This window comes from Narcine bancroftii, chromosome 6, assembly GCF_036971445.1.
Source record: "Narcine bancroftii isolate sNarBan1 chromosome 6, sNarBan1.hap1, whole genome shotgun sequence".
Taxonomy (NCBI): domain Eukaryota; kingdom Metazoa; phylum Chordata; class Chondrichthyes; order Torpediniformes; family Narcinidae; genus Narcine; species Narcine bancroftii.
Genome location: NC_091474.1, coordinates 161186860 through 161206976, shown reverse-complemented (window position 1 = coordinate 161206976; position 20117 = coordinate 161186860). Strand labels below are relative to the sequence as shown.

At 41.7% G+C, this 20117-nt stretch overlaps 1 protein-coding gene, 1 long non-coding RNA gene and 2 other non-coding genes across 13 annotated transcripts in view; 3 read left to right on the top strand and 1 right to left on the bottom strand.

Annotated features, from left to right (window-relative positions):
* The first annotated feature begins 2325 nt into the window (after positions 1 to 2325).
* trnay-gua (transfer RNA tyrosine (anticodon GUA)) lies at positions 2326 to 2411 on the top strand. The gene is given in 2 exon segments: positions 2326 to 2362; positions 2376 to 2411. It is a non-coding gene; the product is annotated as a tRNA-Tyr (tRNA).
* Positions 2412 to 2609: 198 nt separating this feature from the next.
* Positions 2610 to 2682, top strand: trnaa-agc (transfer RNA alanine (anticodon AGC)). The gene has a single exon. It is a non-coding gene; the product is annotated as a tRNA-Ala (tRNA).
* A 453-nt stretch (positions 2683 to 3135) lies between these two features.
* The window catches only part of agbl5 (AGBL carboxypeptidase 5), a 167014-nt gene continuing 150032 nt past the window's right edge, over positions 3136 to 20117 (top strand). For 3 of the 10 annotated variants that reach the window (XM_069886509.1, XM_069886506.1, XM_069886510.1), the window contains exon 1: positions 3140 to 3638. The gene's annotated coding sequence lies outside the window, so the exon portion shown is untranslated. Of the gene's footprint in view, positions 3639 to 20117 lie in introns of all 10 variants that reach the window. The other 7 variants (XM_069886507.1, XM_069886501.1, XM_069886503.1 and 4 more) reach the window with 4 other exon arrangements.
* LOC138736658 (uncharacterized) lies at positions 12579 to 20111 on the bottom strand. Its single transcript, XR_011340475.1, has 2 exons — positions 20030 to 20111; positions 12579 to 12876 (listed from the first exon to the last, which is right to left on the bottom strand). It is a non-coding gene; the product is annotated as an uncharacterized lncRNA (long non-coding RNA).

Below are 20117 nucleotides of genomic sequence, written 5' to 3'. Positions count from 1 at the left end.
AGTTATAAGCCAGGGAAGAACACAAAAGAGATTGTGAATCGTGTGCATGGAGACAACATAACCTCTTTCAATGGAAGGAGCTGATCGAAAAGTTTGAATGGATAGAGCTCTCACCATTGCCCACTGAAGTGCAGACAGTTAATAGTCTTGTTTGGGAGTAAATATTTCAAATAACCTGACCTGGACCAACAAGATGACAAATGTCAAGATGACCACACAACCCACCTCCCCCAACAAATCTAATTCCTTGGAAGATGAAGGAAGCTTGGCATGACCTCCCACACCCCACCCATCTCACCCAGTCTATTTCACTCAAGCAATCTCAAAGTACAGCTTCAAAAGTATTCAAGTTGGATGAATCATAACACGTAGAGAAGCTGCCCTGCCCAAGATCAGATGAAGCAATAGAAAATGGTGAATGCAGTGCAGATAATAACATAAAACCTCCCTCCCCTCCTTAGGCTCCAAATACACCTCCTGTTTTCTTTTAAAGGCAGCCAGCATAATGAAGAACCCATCCCACCATAGATGTATACTATTTTCCCTCTCCCATTGGAATGTGAAACAATGGCAAGCTAAAGGGGCAGGGGGTGTCCCTGAACACAGTCTTCAAAAGTAGAGCCTTTTTAGCAATTTTTAAACTCTTTATTTCCCATGTGTGATAAAAGTGAAACATCATTATTTATTTTTAAAACCTTTATTGCATGGCCTTGGAAGAACTTTCTGGATTCAACCTCCTGGTGTTTTGAAATGTATGCTCAGTCTTCAGTGATGCACTGGTAGCCACTAGCATCTGGAGAACCAAAACAAACCATCACCTCCTCTCTGATGCTGGATGATCCCATTGAACTTCATCTTCGTCATGTCACCAAGTCACAACCCCAGAAATATGTATTGGTAAGTTTCAAACATAATTACATTATTACTGAGACATGAATTTAATGAATGTAGAATACAATCATGTATAATATAGCTAGGTTATGAAATATTTTGTGGAATGTAACACAGCCACCTCATAAAACACCTGCACAGAATTTACGATTGTCTCATAGTAGGCTACTGTCCATTATAATTTTTATGGGACGCTCATATATAAGACTGGTTATAACTCAAAAATTAAGCATTTCTGCTGAAAATGCCATAGAAGAAAAGTGTCTTAGAATTAACTACACTATTGGAAATTGGTGAGTAGGGCAAAGAGAGAGTTACACTATATAAAAAGAGGAAGAACCTAAGTGTATCAGAAGGAAAGAGAGATGGTGGGGTACAGAAGCTGAGGATAATCTGAAGTTGGAAGATGTATTGTTCACACCACTGGGTTGTGGACTATCGAGATGCTCTTCTGGTTTGTATGTGGCCTCACACGGGCATTGGAAAAGGCCAAGGATAGATATGTCTGTATGGGAATGGGTGTTGAAATATCTTGTGACCTGGAGGTCAGGGTAGCAATTGTGCTCATTCGTTTCACCAATGCAGAAGGCCACATCTGGAACACCAAATGCAATAGTCTCTCTCTCTCCTTTCATGCCCCTCTTATCAGTCCATCACATAGTTTTGTTCTCCCACCCCCAAACCTGGTTCCATCCAACCATTTTCTTTCTTTGGCTTGGCTTCACGGATGAAGATTTATGGAGGGGGTAAATGTCCACGTCAGCTGCAGGCTCGTTTGTGGCTGACAAGTCCGATGCGGGACAGGCAGACACGGTTGCAGCGGAAAATTGGTTGGTTGGGGTTGGGTGTTGGGTTTTTCCTTCTTTGCCTTTTGTCAGTGAGGTGGGCTCTGCGGTCTTCTTCAAAGGAGGTTGCTGCCCGCCAAACTGTGAGGCGCCAAGATGCTCGGTTTGAGGCGATATCAGCCCATCATTACCCACAGACTTTTCCCATGGTTCCTCTGATGAGAGGTCTACCCATCAATCCTCTGCATCTGGTTCTACTGTCATCTTCCTCACTAGTCGGAATCCAGGATTGGCACTTGGTGCCTCCTTCCATCATCCCTGCACCCTTCCCTCTCTCCCTTTCTCCTGTTGTGTTTCCACCTCAGGCCAATTTCTGTCTCCCCACTCCATCTGTCAATCATCCCATCATTGCCCACCTATTTTCCTTGCTCAGCCGACTCACCCCTGCCCCTCTTCCCAAAATACTTCTCTCTACAGCCTCTGTCGTGAGACACGATCGACGCGCTGAGTCTTTCCTGCACATTTTTCTTTTGGCTCCCGATTCAGGACCTGGGTCTCCTCCCCAATGACTCAGTGACACAATAAAAAGCAATACTATACATACAAGCGACTGGACACAGGAGGCACGAGAGCTACGTATCTCCTAGTACCTTCGATAGCTCAGTTGGTAGAGCGGAGGACTGTAGGAGCTTCCTGGTGATCCTTAGGTCGCTGGTTCGATTCCGGCTCGAAGGACATTTTTTTCTCCACCTTTTTCATTTCAGGTAATGTTGTGCTTTATTTATCTCATAGAAACGCTCTGTCAGCAATTTATCTAGCGATAGGCGGCTCATAATCGGGAGAAAAGGATCGGGTGCATCTTTTAGTAATCATCATTATTCGTGGCTTGGCGCTTGGCCGTTCTTCAGCGTTCTTCGGGACACAGCCGTAAATGGGGGATTAGCTCAAATGGTAGAGCGCTCGCTTAGCATGCGAGAGGTAGCGGGATCGATGCCCGCATCCTCCAAATAAGTTTTTTCCTTCAATTGGTCATGAACTGTCTTGATGGGAAAAGTAGGTTAGCGTGCATGTTTCAAACGTGACAAGTAAATCCACACGACTTTTTCATTGATTAGCCACGTTGGGCAAATTCGTGTTTTAGAAGCAAAGATTAAACCAAAGCTGCTGGAGACGCGTTTTTCCATACATGAAAATCGAGGAAATTTAACATCAAGAAGACTGACATCATTTATTGTTCCAGATTTCTAATACGTGCTATAATTATTTTTGTTTGTTAGTTTGCAGGTTCAATCTATTGCATTACCCATGTGCTGGAGAAGCACTCCAATCACCCTCTGACCCACTCCCAAGTCAACCACCAACTGCGCATGCGTTCTTTATTTGGCTCGGACCCAGTCTTGTTCCAAAGTACAATGCTTTGTTGAGAACCAATCAGTGACCACCATGCTGCTGTGTGCGTGGGGGCCAATGAGGGGGGCTGTTGCTGCTGTCAAGCGGAGTGAGACCAAGTTGGCATCGGTTTGTTTGGGGAAATAGACAAAGCCGCAGGCACCGTTAGCGACCGAGACGGAGCCCGATAGACCGGCTGGCGGGGACCACGACACTAGCGGGCGCCGGAGGGCGGCCAGGGCTTCGGACCAAGGAGGCAGCCATCGGCTGAATCGTGAGCGAGTCGGCGACCTGGACAGCAGCTCAAGGAGCCGCTGGCAGCGGGAAGCCGAGGCGCGGAGGCGGCGTGACCGAGACTCCGTGACCCAGGGCCGGAGAGAACGGTCGATCGACAGCCCTGGAGAAGGCAGCGGAGAGCAGTCGGAGTTCGGGCAGCCGGCTTTGGAGAGCCAGTCAGAGGAAGGAACCGCTGGCACTTCTGACGGCGGTACCGAGAGCCCGCGGGATGGAAGCCGTTATCCCGGGCACCAGCTGAGCCCCGCCACGAGGAGGCGCCGCTTTTGTTGACTCCAGGTGAGTGGGGTTGGGGGTTGGGGGGTGGGGGGGGAACGACAGATGCCCTCGTGATGTCACAGGCGTGTGACGTCACGGCCAGGTGAGCGAGCAGCCTTGAAACGAAAGTCAGTGGGCTTTGATTATAGTAAAACTCAAAAGTGCTGAGGAACTCCGTAGGTCTCACACCGTCCATTGGAAGTAAATATTGTATATATAACCAACGTTTCGGACCTGAGACCTTCAAGATGTGAGCATAAGGCAGGAAACCAGAGAAGTCGATGTTAATGCCATCTGGTTTAAGGGTGCCCAGATGGAAAATGAGTGGACATTCCTCCAATCTGTTGGTGCTCTCAGTCCAACAGTGCATGAGACCATGGACATATACACCAACATACCCAGCCAGATGACAGTAGTGTCGATTTTTTTTCCTCCGTTGGACCCCTACCATCTTTCCCTTTCCTCTATGCCTATTTCTCATTTCCTCTAGCTCTGCATTCATGGAGGCATCTCCTCCCCTGATCAATTCTCACCTTTCCTCTCCTTTCTATGTCCAATTATCACTTTTTGTCTCAGAATTCAAGATGCAGCCTTCAGGACAGGAGGCAACTTGGTACTATGCAATCTGGAAAATAAAGTGTAGTCACCTGCATGACATTGGCAATGTGAGTTGTATGTGGCAAGGTATCAAAACAGATTAGAAGACAACCTTTCAAGTTGAGGACAATGGCACTCCCCCTCTGGACAGTTTGCACATCCAAGCATGGTTTGATGAGAAGAATAGGCTGCTGCCAAGAAAGCTCCGTCTCTCCCTGAAGAACAGGCCCCTTGCATGGCCAAGGTAAGAGGGATCCAATCTACACATGACAGTGAGACTAGACAGCATACCTGGTTGGGTACAGAAGGACAGTGCTGTCCAACTGACAGAAGTCCTTATAGAGGTCTTCAACACATCATTGCAGCAGTCCATTTTCTCCACAGGATTTAAGGTATCCACCCCCATCATCCCAGTACCAAAGAGACTGTCAGTAACGGGCCTCAATGACTTCCACACAGTGGTAGTCATCCACCACTATGAAATGTTTTGAGCATTTGGTGATAGGACATATAAAAGCGCACCTCCCAGGGATGCAGGACCCATTTCAATTTGCCCACAGACGGAATTATTCCATTGGCAATGCCATAACCATGTACCTCCATGTTCTGGTAAACTTGTACCTCTCACTTTGTTCGTTTTAGATTAGTCACAGTGTTTGAGCTACCGAAAGAAAACAGACACACACCGAGAACACTTCAGTTTATACAAATCTTTATTACAAAATCTAAAGCTGATTTCAAACTACAATATTGCAAGCCCTTCCCAATTATACTTATCAACGCCTGGACTGGTCCCAACTGCCAAAGCGAGGCAACGACCGCACACTTTTAGTCGGGTTGTCAGGGCGCCGGTAGCAGCTTCTCCACCTCCCCCGACCGGGACGTTGGTTGGACTCTAGAAGTTCTTCTTCTTGCTGAGAGACGTTTCCACCCCTCAGAGAGTCTGAAACTTCAGCAGTGGGACCATGACTTATATTACCCAAAAATTGTTTACTCATAGCTTATCACTTTGAACAAATGGTTTACTTCAAGGTCTCCTGACAGTCTGCGACCAACAAAAGACAACTGCATCTCTGGGCCTCATGGTGTAAATTAGATTAAGTCTGCTGATTCACATGCATCTCTGGGCCCCATGGTGGAATTTAGATTATGCATACATTATTCTCAAAGTAGGTTCCTGATACTCAGCCTTGCATAAGCAAAAGCATGGTTTAAATCCACCATTGCATTCCAAGCATTCGAGTACAGAAGGAGCAAAAAAGAGAAACCAAAACTACAATAATCACAAAAATAAGCAATAATGAGAGCAACCAACGGAGAATATTGTGGCCCAATCCCCTAAATGTACCAGTTAACCATGAAAAAGGATTCCAATCAAGGCTCAAACTATCCTGTGGGCCACAATACCCAGATGCTGAAGCTCACGAACAGATTTTGAAACATGCTGAACAATATCAGATATATTAGTGGATACATTGGGCCGTGTCCCCCACGGGCAACTCCTTCGGAACATCCTCGACATTACAAATCCAATTGTTGGCATCAAAGCAGCTGTTAAGCCAGATCAGCAGGAGCGCAAGATGGAGGACCTGGAACAAAGAAGCCTGACATATGTCACTCATGATGCCGTAAGCATTCAGTATTTAAACAAACTAAACCATCCTGTCCCTCAATAGCTACCCACCGAGTGTTACCGTGGGCAGGTGTCACTATTTCCCATTTTACAGGAGGGCCACTACCTGGTGGTGCCACCCATACCTTTTGTCCGGCATTCTCTAGCTCGGGAATGGGGGGGGGATTGACTGTTTTTCCTCTGGAATAGGCTGTAGTTCAGAAGCATGAGGAAGTCAGTGGAAAGGTGTACCTCCCTTTAAAGGGCGATGATTCAAATTGTCGGTTGCCTGCTGCAGCACATGGGACCACCCCTTCAGGGTCCCCAGTGGTGTTAACAAACGAATTTGTTCCTTCAGTAAGGCGTTCATTCGTTCAACTAACCCGGCAGCCTGTGAATAATAAGAGATATGGTGGACCCATAAGATACTGTTGTCAGTTACCCAATCACAGATTGCCTTCCCGGAGAAGTGCGAGCCATTATCAGACTGAATCTCCTCTGATACATCATAACGAGCAATTAAATGGTTTAGTCCTTGGATAGTGCTAGCTTGGTCAGCCGTCTTGGTGGGAAAAGCAAAAACCAGCCCCGAAAAGGTGTCAACCATTACTAGGACGTAACGTTTACCCTTACAGTCTGGCATGGGGCCCATATAATCAATTTGCCAGACCGCAGCTGAGCGAGCTCTCCATCTTATTCGGCCATGCTGACCAGGAGGAACGGTGCGGGACTTCACAAGCTGGCATGCTGGGCATGTACGCATGACCATGCGAACATCATCCTGATGGACGGGTAAGGCATGTGTACGGACCCACATAGCTGATCCCTTCTCCCCCAAGTGGCCACTCTGTTCATGTGCCCATCGAGCCAGATGGATGGTATCGGCGCAGCTGATAGTGGCAAATAGTGGGAGAGTGTACATAGCCCTGAGGGAGGCAAGTGAAGGTATGCTGGCGCCCCTTCCAGGTAAATGTCAATTGATCCTGTGGACCTCAGCTATAAGAATACTTAAGAAGGCGTTAATGAGATCAATGACCGCATACCATGTTCCAGAGTTCTCAGTAGCAATGTTTTCAGTAAAGGTAACAATGCCCGGAACTGCCAAAGCAAGTGGTGGGGCATGTTTGTTCAAAAAAATGATAATCCACTGTCATTCTCCAGGAGCCATCTGGCTTCTGGACCGGCCAAACAGGGCTATTAAAGGGCAATGTTGCGGGCCTCACTACCCCTTCTTGCAAAACATCGCGATGGTGGCAGTAATCTTTTCCTGCCCTCCAGGGAGGAAATATTGTGGAATGCATACTGGTTTTGGGGGGGAGGCGCCATCACAGGATCCCTCTTAGCCAGACCCACCACTAGTCTTTGTAATAGTCCGAATTCCAAATGCAAATCCCCCTTGGCTAGTATTAAGGGCCGTACCGGCCAACATATTGATGCCCAGGATATACTCATCAGTGGCAGCCACCAGGGCATGTAACCATATAGGGGAAGGGCCATCACCCACCGTGGTGTGGACTTTTATTTCCTTCGCCAGGGTGATCGCTCCTTCCATCCCCTCTATTTGAAATGTCGGTCCAGTTCAGAGGTCGGAGTTACCAGGAATCACCGAGTACTCCGCACTGGTATCGACCAAGACCAAATATTGGCGGTCATTACCCCCACCCCAATGGATTGTTAATGATATGTAGGGCCATGGGTCCCCGTATCTGCCGTATCTCAATGGAGTAGACACGAGAATCCCGCCCGCACCCTCATGCCTTTGTAGGGTTTGGGGGCTTCCAGGACCACATGCTACTATTATCCATAAGAGCCTTTTTAACGAATTGTTGTATCTCATCACGGGTAACTGGAGCAAGAGAAGCTGGCTCAATAGGAGCAGCAGTGGGAGCAGAAGGCACAGCTGGTCCAGGAGGACTCAACAGCTGGGGATGATGTTCCCCTGCCTTCCTCTTATAAAGGGCATAAAGGACCACAGTAGGTTTCCCATTAATATCACTTTTAGGTACATCTAACTTTAACAAGGTTAGAAAAAGGTCCTTATCGGTCTGTTATTAGCAGCAGCCTCTCCCCTTTCATCCTGCTTGTCTGATTTAACCTGGGTTGTACGTAGTGGATTTTACCTCCCAACTCTAATTCTCTAAACCCAGATAAGGCGTGCACCACCTCAGACACAGGGTGCCCAATTAACGGACTAGTTACGGACAGAACCAGTCCCCAGTTGGGCAGAACGAACCAATTGGGTATGCATTCCGGCAGTGGACATCTCTTCGTCAGGCCTTCCCCCACGTACTCACAGCCTCAAACACCCTGCATACAAGGCAAAGGCCAGGGCCTGTTGATGAATTACTGCTATACCCTCCTCTGGGGTTCCCCAATTGTTTTGCAAATGTTATTCCCAATCTATTGGTGACGGGTATACTTGTAATAGGGCATCCCCTAGAGTGGCAAGTAAGTAATCCACCCCTCTCCTTCTACCACGTAGCTCAGCAGTGACCCGGATATCAGTAGTCAATGTTCCTAATCCCAACGATTCTTCAGGGGTCAAATATACAAATTACAAATATACTTTACCCCCTCCTTGTTCCCAAACACCCAGGCCTCCAGAGTTTCTCCCGTCTTTTGCCTAAATCGATCTCCAATGGCGGCCAGCTCTTTTATAGAGAAGTCATGTATCATTGACTGCTCCCGACCCCTGTTCCCACTTTGGCCCACAGGGCCCTCTGCCCAGTGGACGGGAGGAGGCTGAGGCCATCCCATAGATGGGGGGGCCATAGAGCATAAGCAGGGGTTCGGGTACCTTCCACTGGCTCCGCTTGGGAGGCCATGGCATCTATCCCTTCTATCCCTACCATTACATCATACCCCTTTCCGTCTCCGTCTGTTTGAAAAATCCACTGCCTTAAGGGGCGGACATGAACAGCGGGTGAAGAGGGGAGTACGTCAGGCACATGCCGGGGGGCTATCTGCATTATTACCATTGTCAACATACCAGATATTCCCGTCCCAATCATCAATTACATCAGGATCGTCACCATTCCTTATCATGGCACGAAATCGATGTGGATCGGTTCTACCCCTTGCTTTTCCTTATCTCCACAGAGCTGCTGCCGGATTTTAATATTACGGCAGATCGTTTGGACATGCTTATCCTCCCATTCTTTGGCTCGGTCCTGACTGGTGCGAACAATCTCACTCATCATGGAACACCATTGTCGCATGGCTTCTACCTCCTCCTCTAGTTGCTCTCTCTTGTGCTGGGATTCTACTTCTCGCTGAACAAATTCTGCTTCACGCTGAACGGCGCAGCGTAAGGCTGTGGTCAGCATCCCTTTTTATCAGGAAATTTACTTTCTCGAAGGGGAGTGGCAATCCGCTCTCCCAGAGGTGCACTTGGTGGATCTAACCTCTCATCCCAACTAATGGGTGGTTCCAACAAAGACAGGGTATTGGCCAACATGCCAAACCCATAGTCTTTGGAAGTCCATCCCGGAATCAAGAACTGCTCAGGGCTCACCTCTTTCTTTTGGCGAAACATCTCAAGACCAATCCTGCCGACTACTACCAATTGTTCTGGTAAACTTGTACCTCTCACTTTGTTTGTTTTAGATTGGTTACAGTGTTTGAGCTACCGAAAGAAAACAGAGACACACGCCGAGAGCACTTCAGTTTATACAAATCTTTATTACTAAATCTAAAGCTGATTTCAAACTACAATATGCAAGCCCTTCCCAATTATACTTATCAACACCTGGACTGGTTCCAACTGCCAAAGCGAAGTAACGACCGCATACTTGTAGTCGGTTGTCAGGGCGCCGGTAGCAGCTTCTCCACCTCCTCCGATCGGGACGTTGGTTGGACTCTAGAAGTTCTTCTTCTTGCTGAGAGACGTTTCCACCCCTCAGAGAGTCTGAAACTTCAGCAGTGGGACCATGACTTATATTACCCAAAAATTGTTTACTCATAGCATATCAGTTTGAATAAATGGTTTACTTATCTTCAAGGTCTCCTGACAGTCTGTGACCAACAAAAGACAACTGCAATCTCTGGGCCTCATGGTGTAAATTAGATTATGTCTGCTGATTCACATGCATCTCTGGGCCCCATGGTGGAATTTAGATTATGCATACAATATTCTCAAAGTAGGTTCCTGATACTCAGCCTTGCATAAGCAAAAGCATGGTTTAAATCCTCCATTACACTCCACTCTGTCCTGACCCACCTGGAGAATGATATATCAGGCTGCATGCTGTTTATTGACCAGCTAGGTGTTTGATATAGTCATACCATAGAGGCTGGTAGAGAAGTGGACCCAACATCCTTCTCTGTAATTGGATTCTGGGCTTTCTAATGGAAAGACCACCGTCTGTCCAGATGGGCAGCTGAACGTCGAGCACTATCAAACTGACTACTGGCACACCCAAGTGCTGTGTGCTCAGCCCGCTCCTGTTCATGCTACTGACTTATGACTGCAATACTAGATTCAGCTCCAACAGAGTCCTCAAGTTTGCAGATGATGCAACAATAGTTGGCTTCATCAACAACAACAATGAGAAAATCTCGCAAAATGGTACAAGAATAACAACCTATGTCTCAAAAGGAGATGATTGTGGACTTCAGCTGGAATAGAGGCGGCCTCTCTCCACTGAACGTAAGTAGCTTTGTAGTGGAGAGCACCAAGTTCCTTGGAGTCCACTTAAGTGACCAATCCTGGACACATAAGATCTCCACTTGTCAGTTGTAACTACTTCCTGAGAAGGCTAAAACACCAAATGCTCCAGAAGCTCAGCAGGTCAAACAGTGTTCTTTATGTAGTAAAGGCAGATACATAACCGACGTTTAAATCAAAAGAGTAGATAATGTGGAGAAAGGAGAGAGGGGACAGCAGTAATGGGGGGAGGGGATGGTAAGGCTGTGTGGGTGAAAGAACTGGAAGGACAGGAAAGGGTGGGGGAGAGGGAAGAAAAGGCAAGCAGCTTTAATAGAAAGCAGTAAAGTCAATGTTCATGCCATGTGGCTGGAGGGTGCCCAGACAGAAAATAAGGTGTTGTTCCTCTAATCTGCAGGTGGTCAGGGTGGCCATGAACAGACATGTGAGCATGGGAGGGTGGCCAGGATTGAAATGGTTGGCCACTGGGAGGTCACTGTGGTTGCAAACGGAGTGGAGGTGCTGAAGGAAGCAATCTCCCAGTCTGCGACTGGTCTCTGGTGTGGAGAATGCCACAGAGGGTGCATCAGATGCAGTAAATAAGTCCTCTGAATGAACAACTGAAGTGTTGCTTCACGTGAAAGGCCTTTTTGAGGCCCCAAACCATGGTGAGAGAAGAGGTGTAGGTGTATGTGTTGCACCTCCTGCGGGTACAGAAGAAGGTGCTGGGGGTGCGATAGGTGGGAAGGGATGAGTACATGAGGGAATCGCAGAGGGAGCGGTCCCTACAGAAGCCAAGAGGGGAGAAGAGGGAAAAATGTTTGGTGGTGGGATCCTGTTTTAAGTGCCTAAAATTCCAGCAGATGATGTTTTGGATGTGGAGGCTGGTGGGGTGGCAGGTGAGGATGAGGGGATTGTATGTTTGCTGTGTCTGGGGGCAGATGGGGCCAGGGCAGAAGAGTGGGGAATGGAGGAGATGCTGGTGAGGGCTGAGGAAGCCATGTTTGTGGAAGAAGCTCTAGACTGGAAGACCTCATCTTTGGAAGAAATGTGGCAGAGATAGAGAAATTGAGATAAGGGGATGGAATCTGCAGAGAGGCGGGTGTGAGGAAGTGTGGTCCAGGTAGTTGTGAGAGTTGGAGGGTTTGTTGTACATGTCAGAAGAAAGCTTGTCTCCTGAGATGAAGATGGAGAGATTCAGGAAGGGGAAAGTCTTATCAGAGATAGACCAAGTGAATTTGATATCGGGGTGGAAGTTGGACGCGAAGTGGATGAAGCTGTCAAGCTCACCGCGGTGTTTGAGGCAGACCTGATGTAGTCGTCTCTGTACCGGAGGAAGAGTTGGGGGATCTTGTCTGTGTAGGCTTGCAGCATGGATTGCTCCACAAAGCCTACAAACAAGCAGGCATAACTGGGACCCATGTGAGTACCTATGGCTACTCCTTTGATTTAAACGTGGGTTATGTATCTGCCTTTACTACATAAAGAACACTGTTTGACCTGCTAAGCTTCTCCAGCACTTTTTTTAAATTTCAACCACAGTATCTACAGAATTTTGTGATTTACTTTATTTTATTCTTGAGAAGGCTGAGGCAAGTGGGCAATTGGCCACCATTCTGTCAGTCTTCTAGAAAAGCTCCATCAAAAGTGCCCTGGCCGGCTGCATGCATCATAGTGTCATTTGGTTGCTGTAAAGCATTGGATTGGAGGTCAATTCACAGGACCATAAAAGTGGATCACTGGGGTCTCTCTCCGCCACTACCCAACATCGACTTGATTTACCAGGTTCGTTGTTTAAAAAGAGCTTGCAAAATCTTTAAGGGCCCTTACCACCCTGCTTACAGCATCTTCTTGCTACTCCCACTGGGAAAGAGATACAGAAATATTAGAACCAGATCTGCCAGCTGAGGAACAACTTCCCATGGGTGGTGAAACTGCTGAATAACGACTAGATTGCTAAAACAACTTCCATGAATCTACTACTATTAATAATATTTATTTTAATATACAGTGCCTTCTGTAATGTTTGGGACAAAGACATGTTTTTTCCTTTATTTGCCCCTTTGCATCTCAGTTTTCAATTTGTAATCAAACAATTCACATGTAATTAAAGTGCACATTCCAGATTTTATTCAAGGTTATTTGTATACATTTTGGTTTAACCATTTAGAAATTATAGCACTTTTTATATATCATCCCCTCTTTTCAGGGTACCATAATGTGTGGGACATTTGGCTTCGCAGGTATTTGTGATTACTCAGATATGTTTAATTGCTTCATTGATGCAGGGATAAGAGAGCTCGGCTTGCTTCTAAGATTTTGATCAACTTTGGAGTCAGTAGTAGCCGTTATTCAACCTGAGGACCAGAGTTGTGCCAATGCAAGTCAAAGAAGCCGTTATGAGGCTGAAAAACAAGAATAGAACCATAAAAGACATCGCCCAAACCTTATGATTATCAAAATCAACTGTCTGGAACATCATTAAGAAAGAGTATACTGCTGAGTTTAGTAATTGCAAAGGGATTGCTGTAATATTCCAAGGAAGAACTCCACTGCTGATGTCAGAAGAATTCTCATCACAATGAAGAAAAATCCCAAACACATGTATAAAAGATCAGAAACACTCCTCAGGAGGCAGGTCACTGACTACTGTCTGCAGAAGACTTCATGAAGAGAAATACAGAAGCTACACTTTAAGATTAGTCAGATACAGAAAGAATGGCCAGATTACCATTTGCCAAGAAGCATTTAAAAGAACCTGCAGAATTCTGGAAAAAGGTCTTGTGGACAGATAAGACCAAGATTAACCTGTATCAGAATGTTGGCAAGAGCAAAGTATGGAGGTGTAAAGGAGCTGAACAAGATCCAAAGCATACCACCTTTGCCATGGATTGCATCCTGGAGTGTAGCCTCTGTATTTCTGTTCTTTTTTTTATTTTTTAAATTTTTTTATTTTTCACACCATAAATCACATTAGCCATGATATACATTATTTCTTTTTCACACATATACAGTGACTTTTTCTCCCCCCCCCCCTCCTCCCAAGCCACCCCCCCACCTCCCCCCCTCTCATCCATTTTAGGTATACAATCTAGGTTGCATTAAGCCAGTCAGACAATGTTGTCATTCAACAAAAATACACCAGAAATTCTACTGAGTCCATTCTTTTCTTTCCTTCTCCTTCCATCAACTTAGGTAATGTTTGTCCCCAGTAGGTTTTCGCTATTGTATTTAATGTAAGGCTCCCATACTTGTTCGAATATTTCAATATTATTTCTTAACCTATATGTTATTTTTTCTAATGGAATACATTTATTCATTTAAATTTAGTAGTTTCTTTTAATTTGGTTATGTATTCCATTAATATTTAAAGTCATATAGTTCAGCGTAGCCATTTTATATTTTGTTTATCTTCTCTTTCTGTTTTTCCATCATTGCCTTTCCTCCTTTTCCATTTCTGTTTTCTTATTTTCAACTCTTTATAAGACAACATTCCTACAACATCCAACATTTTCCTTATTCTCCTATTTCTATCTTCTTTATCCCCAATCTCCCCTTCCCCTCCTGAGTTGTCCTTTATCCCTTGTCGGACAACCACATCTCCCCTCTCCATTTGGATTTGCGAATCCACTCGCAAGCGTCAACTGATTTTGCAGTGACCGCTATTTCCCCCCACCCAGCCCCCCCCAGAAAAGATTTCACTTTTCATATGTCACAAAGGTTACTCTTTTAATTCCCTCCTTATTCTCTCTATTCCATTACCTTCCCTTATTAATTCTTGTCTATACTATCTATATTTTCCTCTAAGTACAGATACATTCACGTATGCACATTGTCTCTATTCACTCTTATACCTCTTTACCCACATACATATCAATCGTGATCATTTTTACTCTCATTACCCGTCTTCATCCCTCAGTCTATTTTTGTCTTTACCCACATACATATCAATCGTGATCATTTTTACTCTCATTACCTGTCTTCATCCCTCAGTCTATTTTTGTAATTGTTCTGCAAATTTTCGTGCTTCTTCTGGATCCGAGAATAGTCTGTTTTGTTGTCCTGGAATAAATATTTTCAATACCGCTGGATGCTTTAGTATAAATTTATACCCTTTCTTCCATAAAATCGCCTTTGCTGTATTGAACTCTTTTCTCTTCTTTAGGAGTTCAAAACTTATATCTGGATAAATGAAGATTTTTTGCCCTTTATACTCCAGTGGTTTGTTGCCCTCTCTTACTTTTTCCATTGTCTTCTCCAGTACCTTTTCTCTTGTAGTATATCTTAGGAATTTTACTACAATAGATCTTGGTTTTTGTTGTGGTTGTGGTTTAGAGGCCAATACTCTATGTGCCCTTTCTATTTCCATTTCTTGCTGTAGTTCTGGACATCCTAGGGTCTTAGGGATCCACTCTTTTATAAACTCCCTCATATTCTTGCCTTCTTCATCTTCCTTAAGGCCCACTATCTTTATGTTATTTCTTCTGTTATAATTTTCCATTGTATCTATTTTTTGAGCTAGTAGTTCTTGTGTCTCTTTAGTTTTTTTATTAGATTCCTCCAATTTCTTTTTTAAGTCTTCTACCTCCATTTCTGCTGCTACTGCCCGCTCTTCCATCTTGTCCATTTTCTTTCCCATTTCTGTTAAGGTCATATCTATTTTATTCATTTTCTCTTCTGTGTTGTTTATTCTTTTTCTTAAATCATTAAATTCCTGTGTTTGCCATTCTTTAAATGACTCCATGTATCCTTTAATAAGAGAAAGTACCTCCTTTATCTTGCCTTTCTTTTCTTCTTCTATTTCACTGTACTCTTCCTCTTCCTCTTCTTCTTCCTCTGGGTTGGCCATCTGTTGTTTCTTTGTTGCCCTTTCCTTCTCTTCTTTCTTGTTTCTATTGTCTTCTGTGGTCTCTTCTTGCTGCAGGTGTTCTGCAGCTGTCGTTGCCGGCTGTGGAGATCGACTCCCCAGCTGGTCCCCCCTCCCATCGGTGTGTTTTTTTTCATGCGCGGTTGCGCACTTTTACTCGGCTCAGCGAGCCATTTTTGTAGTCCATTATTTACCGACCTGAGGGAGCGGGTTTCTCTCTCCGCAGCGGGCCTCTTCGAACAGGTAAGGCCTTCACCTTTTTCCTCCGTTGTCTTCTCTTCCTCTCTTCTTACCGTTGCTTTCGATTTTTCTTTTTTTGTAGCCATCTTCTTTCCACCTTTATACTCACTTTTCTGTAACTTTTATTTCTGTGCCTTTGTGTTTTCCTTTGTTTTTCCCGACTTTTCTGGAGAGGGCTGGAGTTCACTGTCCGGCCACTACTCCATCACGTGACTCCTCCCCTGTATTTCTGTTCTTGAGGTTTCTGCGGACAGTAGTCATTGATGTATCTACACTTCCCACCTAATGATTGTTTTTGATTTGACAGACACGCGTTAGGGAATCTTTCTTCATTTTTTAAAAAACTTTATTTATTCGTTCAAAAAAACAAATAATATATGACATATACAGCAATTAAACATGAACATGAATTTTTTTTAATATATAGAAAAAAGAAAAAAGAAAGAATAGATTTTAATATGTATATTTATTTATTTTTAGTAATCAATATAAATTGAAATGTAAATATTCTGAGTATAACAGCCACTTATTAATAAAAAAATTATAATTATGCAAAACATATGTAATTTTTTCCATTATTAAACAATTTTTCATCTCATTATGCCATCTATTAATATCAATCATATTTGTATCTTTCCACGTACTACCAATACATTTTTTTCGCTACGGATAAAGCTAAATATACAAAAGCAAGCTGGAATTTATTTAATCCCAAGCCTTTCAGAGGTTTCAAACTACCCAATAAAAATACTGTTGGATCTAAAACTATTTTAATCTTATACAGATATTCTAAAAACGATTGAATTTTCTTCCAAAAAGATTGTATATGTATACATGACCAAACAGCATAAAAAAGGTTCCAATTGTATCACCACATCTGAAACACAAATCTGATTCATTAAAACCATATTTTTTTTAATTTTTCAGGTGTCAAATATAATTGATGTAAAAAATTGTAATTAATCATTGCATAATGTGCATTTATAAATCTAGTTACACTATCATAACAGATATCTAACCAATCATCTTCAGAAAAAATAAAATCAATATCCGCTTCCCATTTAATTTTAGATCTATCCCAACCCTTTTTATCCATACCATCCTGTAATATTTGATACATAAATGAAATATAACCCTTCTCTGGTACCTTCATAAGAAAAGTCTCAAATTTAGTCATTTTAGGTAAAATCATATCTCTACCAAACATACATTTTACCAAAGATCAAATTTGATAATAAAGAAATAAAGAATTCTTATTAATACCAAAATCTTCCCGCATCTGATTTAAAGACAAAAACTTACCCTCTTTAAAACAATCTCCCAAATTTTTCACACCTTTAAATCTCCAATGCAATAAACTTTGATTATGTATTGAAAAAGAAATAAGTTGATTATTATACAACGGAGTCAAAGCTAGTAATTTACCCCTAGAGCCTATCATTTTATTTTTCTTTATCCGTAACTTCATTAAATATTTTAGTATAGGCACATTATATTGTTGTAACAAATTTATATTCCACCTAAACAAAAATTGATGTATTTCAAATTCAGAAATACTTGCCATCTCAGTTTTAGCCCAACTAGGAGGCTGTACCAAATCCATCAATGAACTAATAAATTTAAGTGGGCTGCCTCATAATAATTTTGAAAATGTGGTAAACGTAGTCCCCCTAACTCATATTTTCAAGTTAATTTATTCAAAGCTACTTTCGAAAATTTACCCCTCCATAAAAACTCCCTAACCATTTTATTTAAATCTCGAAAAAAAAATTATCAAGTAAATATGGAATAGATTGAAACAAATAATGTTTACACGGAAAGATATTCATCTTAATTGTATTTATCCTTCCCATTAAATTAATAGGTAAATCTTTCCATTTAATCAAATCAGTTTTAATTTTTTTCATTAACAGAGCATAATTTAATTTACATAAAGATTGATAATTAGCATTCAAAATTATACCCAGATATTTAATTCGATCAGTCCACTTCAAATTAATAATATTCTTATAAACTGAATAATCTCCTTCACTTACCAGTAATATTTCACTTTTTTCCCAATTAACTTTATATCCAGAAAGACATCCATATTGTACTAAACATACCTTCAAATACAAAAGTGACTGAGCTGGTTTTATTAAATGCACCAATACATAATCAGCAAATAAATTAATTTTATACTCCTCATCTAAAACTTTCATACCTTGTATCTGTATATTTTGTCTTATCAACTGTGCTAAAGGTTCAATCACTAACGCAAACAAAGCTGGTAGTAAAGGACAACCTTGACGAGTTGATCGAGTTAACTTAAAAGATTCAGAAATCAAACCATTCGTCAATACTCTAGCTACCGGTTTACTATATAGAGCCCTAATCCAACCAATAAAAGAAGGACCGAACTTAAATCTCTCAAAAAGTTTAAACAAAAAATTCCATTCAACTCTATCAAATGTTTTTTCTACATCTAAGGATATCACCATCGGATGATCTAAAGATTGTTGAAATCTATTAATCAAACTAATCACACACAAAATGTTATTTGAAGTATATCTATTCTTTATAAAACCTGTTTGGCTAAATTTTTACCAAAGTTGATTCATATTTATCAATCTATTTGCTAATATTTTTGCTATCATTTTATAATCTACATTTAACAATGAAATTGGTCTATATGAAGATACTTTCAAAGGATCTCTCTTTTTTAGGAATTACTGTAATTAAAGCACTAGAACAAGACTCAGGTAATTCATAATGTTCTCCAACTTGACGTAATACATCCCCAAACACTGTAGATAAATCATCATTAAAAATTTTATAAAATTCAACTGAAAATCCATCATCACCTTTTATTAGTCATCAGCCACTGGTGGGTGACCCACACCCAATTTTGTTAGTTTTTTTGGGGGGGGGGAAATTTTCCTTTTTTTTCCTTTTTTCTTTTTTAATTTTTTTTAGTTTTTAATTTGTGATTTTTTTTCATTGGAGGGCCTATATAAGTTGATTTGAGTTTTTATATAAAGATATTATTGGTATTAAGTAATAATAGTAGATATGTCAAAGTTAAGGTTTGCTACTTTTAATGTTCGAGGATTAAATAGTACGATTAAACGTAAGTGAGTCTTGGCGTATGTTAAGAAAATGAAAATTGATATTGCCTTTTTACAAGAAACACATTTGAATGTGAAGGAAAGCGTGAAATTAAAAAGGGCTTGGATTGGGCATGTATATTCTTCAGTAATTCTAGAGCTAAAGGAGTAGCAATTTTGATACATAAAAATTTATCTTTTGATTTACAATCAATGGAGGAAAAGGCAGGATGTATTCTTAAATTGAATTGTAAGATTTTTAGTGAATTTTGGACTTTACTTAATATTTATGCTCCAAATGCAGATGATGAAGTATTTATTTTGGATGCATTTTTATGTTTGGGTCAGGCTAATGATAATATTTTAGTTGGTGGTGATTTTAATTGTGTTTTGGAACCTTTATTAGATAAATCTCCGAAGAAAGTTAAAAAATTCAAGATGGCAATTAAGGTCCAAGCGTTGATGTAAGATCTTAATTTAGTAGATATTTGGAGACGTCTTAATCCGACAGAGAAAGATTTTTCCTTTTATTCATCTAGATATGAATCGTTTTCAAGGATTGACTTCTTTTTAGTTTCAGCACATTTGCAAGGGAAAATACAACAAGCGGAATATAAAAGTAGAGTGATTTCAGATAATTCTCTGTTATATTTTACATATGAAACTTCTGAGAAAATTCAAATAGCTTATCGTTGGAGATTTAATACAATGTTGTTAAAAAATATGGAATTTATTGATTTTTTGAAAAAACAAATTAATGTTTTTTTGAAAGAAAATTCTAATTCTGTTCAAAGTAAGTTTGTATTATGGGATGCGTTAGAGAAACAGATCGATGAGTTAGAAAAGGAATTTCAGAAAGATGCTACAGAAGATCAGAAAATAGAATTATCTAGGCTGAAATTGAAATATAATACTTTGCAATCTTATCAATTTGAATGTGTGATTAATTGGACTAAACAACGGTATTACAAATGGGGAGAGAAAGCACACAAGGTATTGGCGTGGCAATTAAAGAAAGAACAGATATTGAGGACTATTAATGCTGTTAGACGGAATTTTCTTATTATTTATGAACCTCGTGAGATAAATGATGAATTTTATTCATTTTATAAAAAGTTATATACATCTGAAGAAAAACAGGAAACTGGATCGATTGATCTTTTTTTTAATCACAGTTGAATTTACCGATATTAGAGGATGGAGATATACAGGAGTTAGAAGAACCATTTACTGATTTGGAAATTAAAATGGCTATGCTGGAAATACCGAACGGTAAATTTTTCTTCATTATGATGAGAATTCTTTAGACATCAGCAGTGAAGATCATCCTTAGAATATCTGTCACTTTGTGATTACTGAGCTCACCAGTATACTCCTTAATGATGTTCCCTGTGGCGGTGTGAGCAGTGGAAGAAACACAGCCACCACATTGAGGGTTGTTAATGACAGTTTT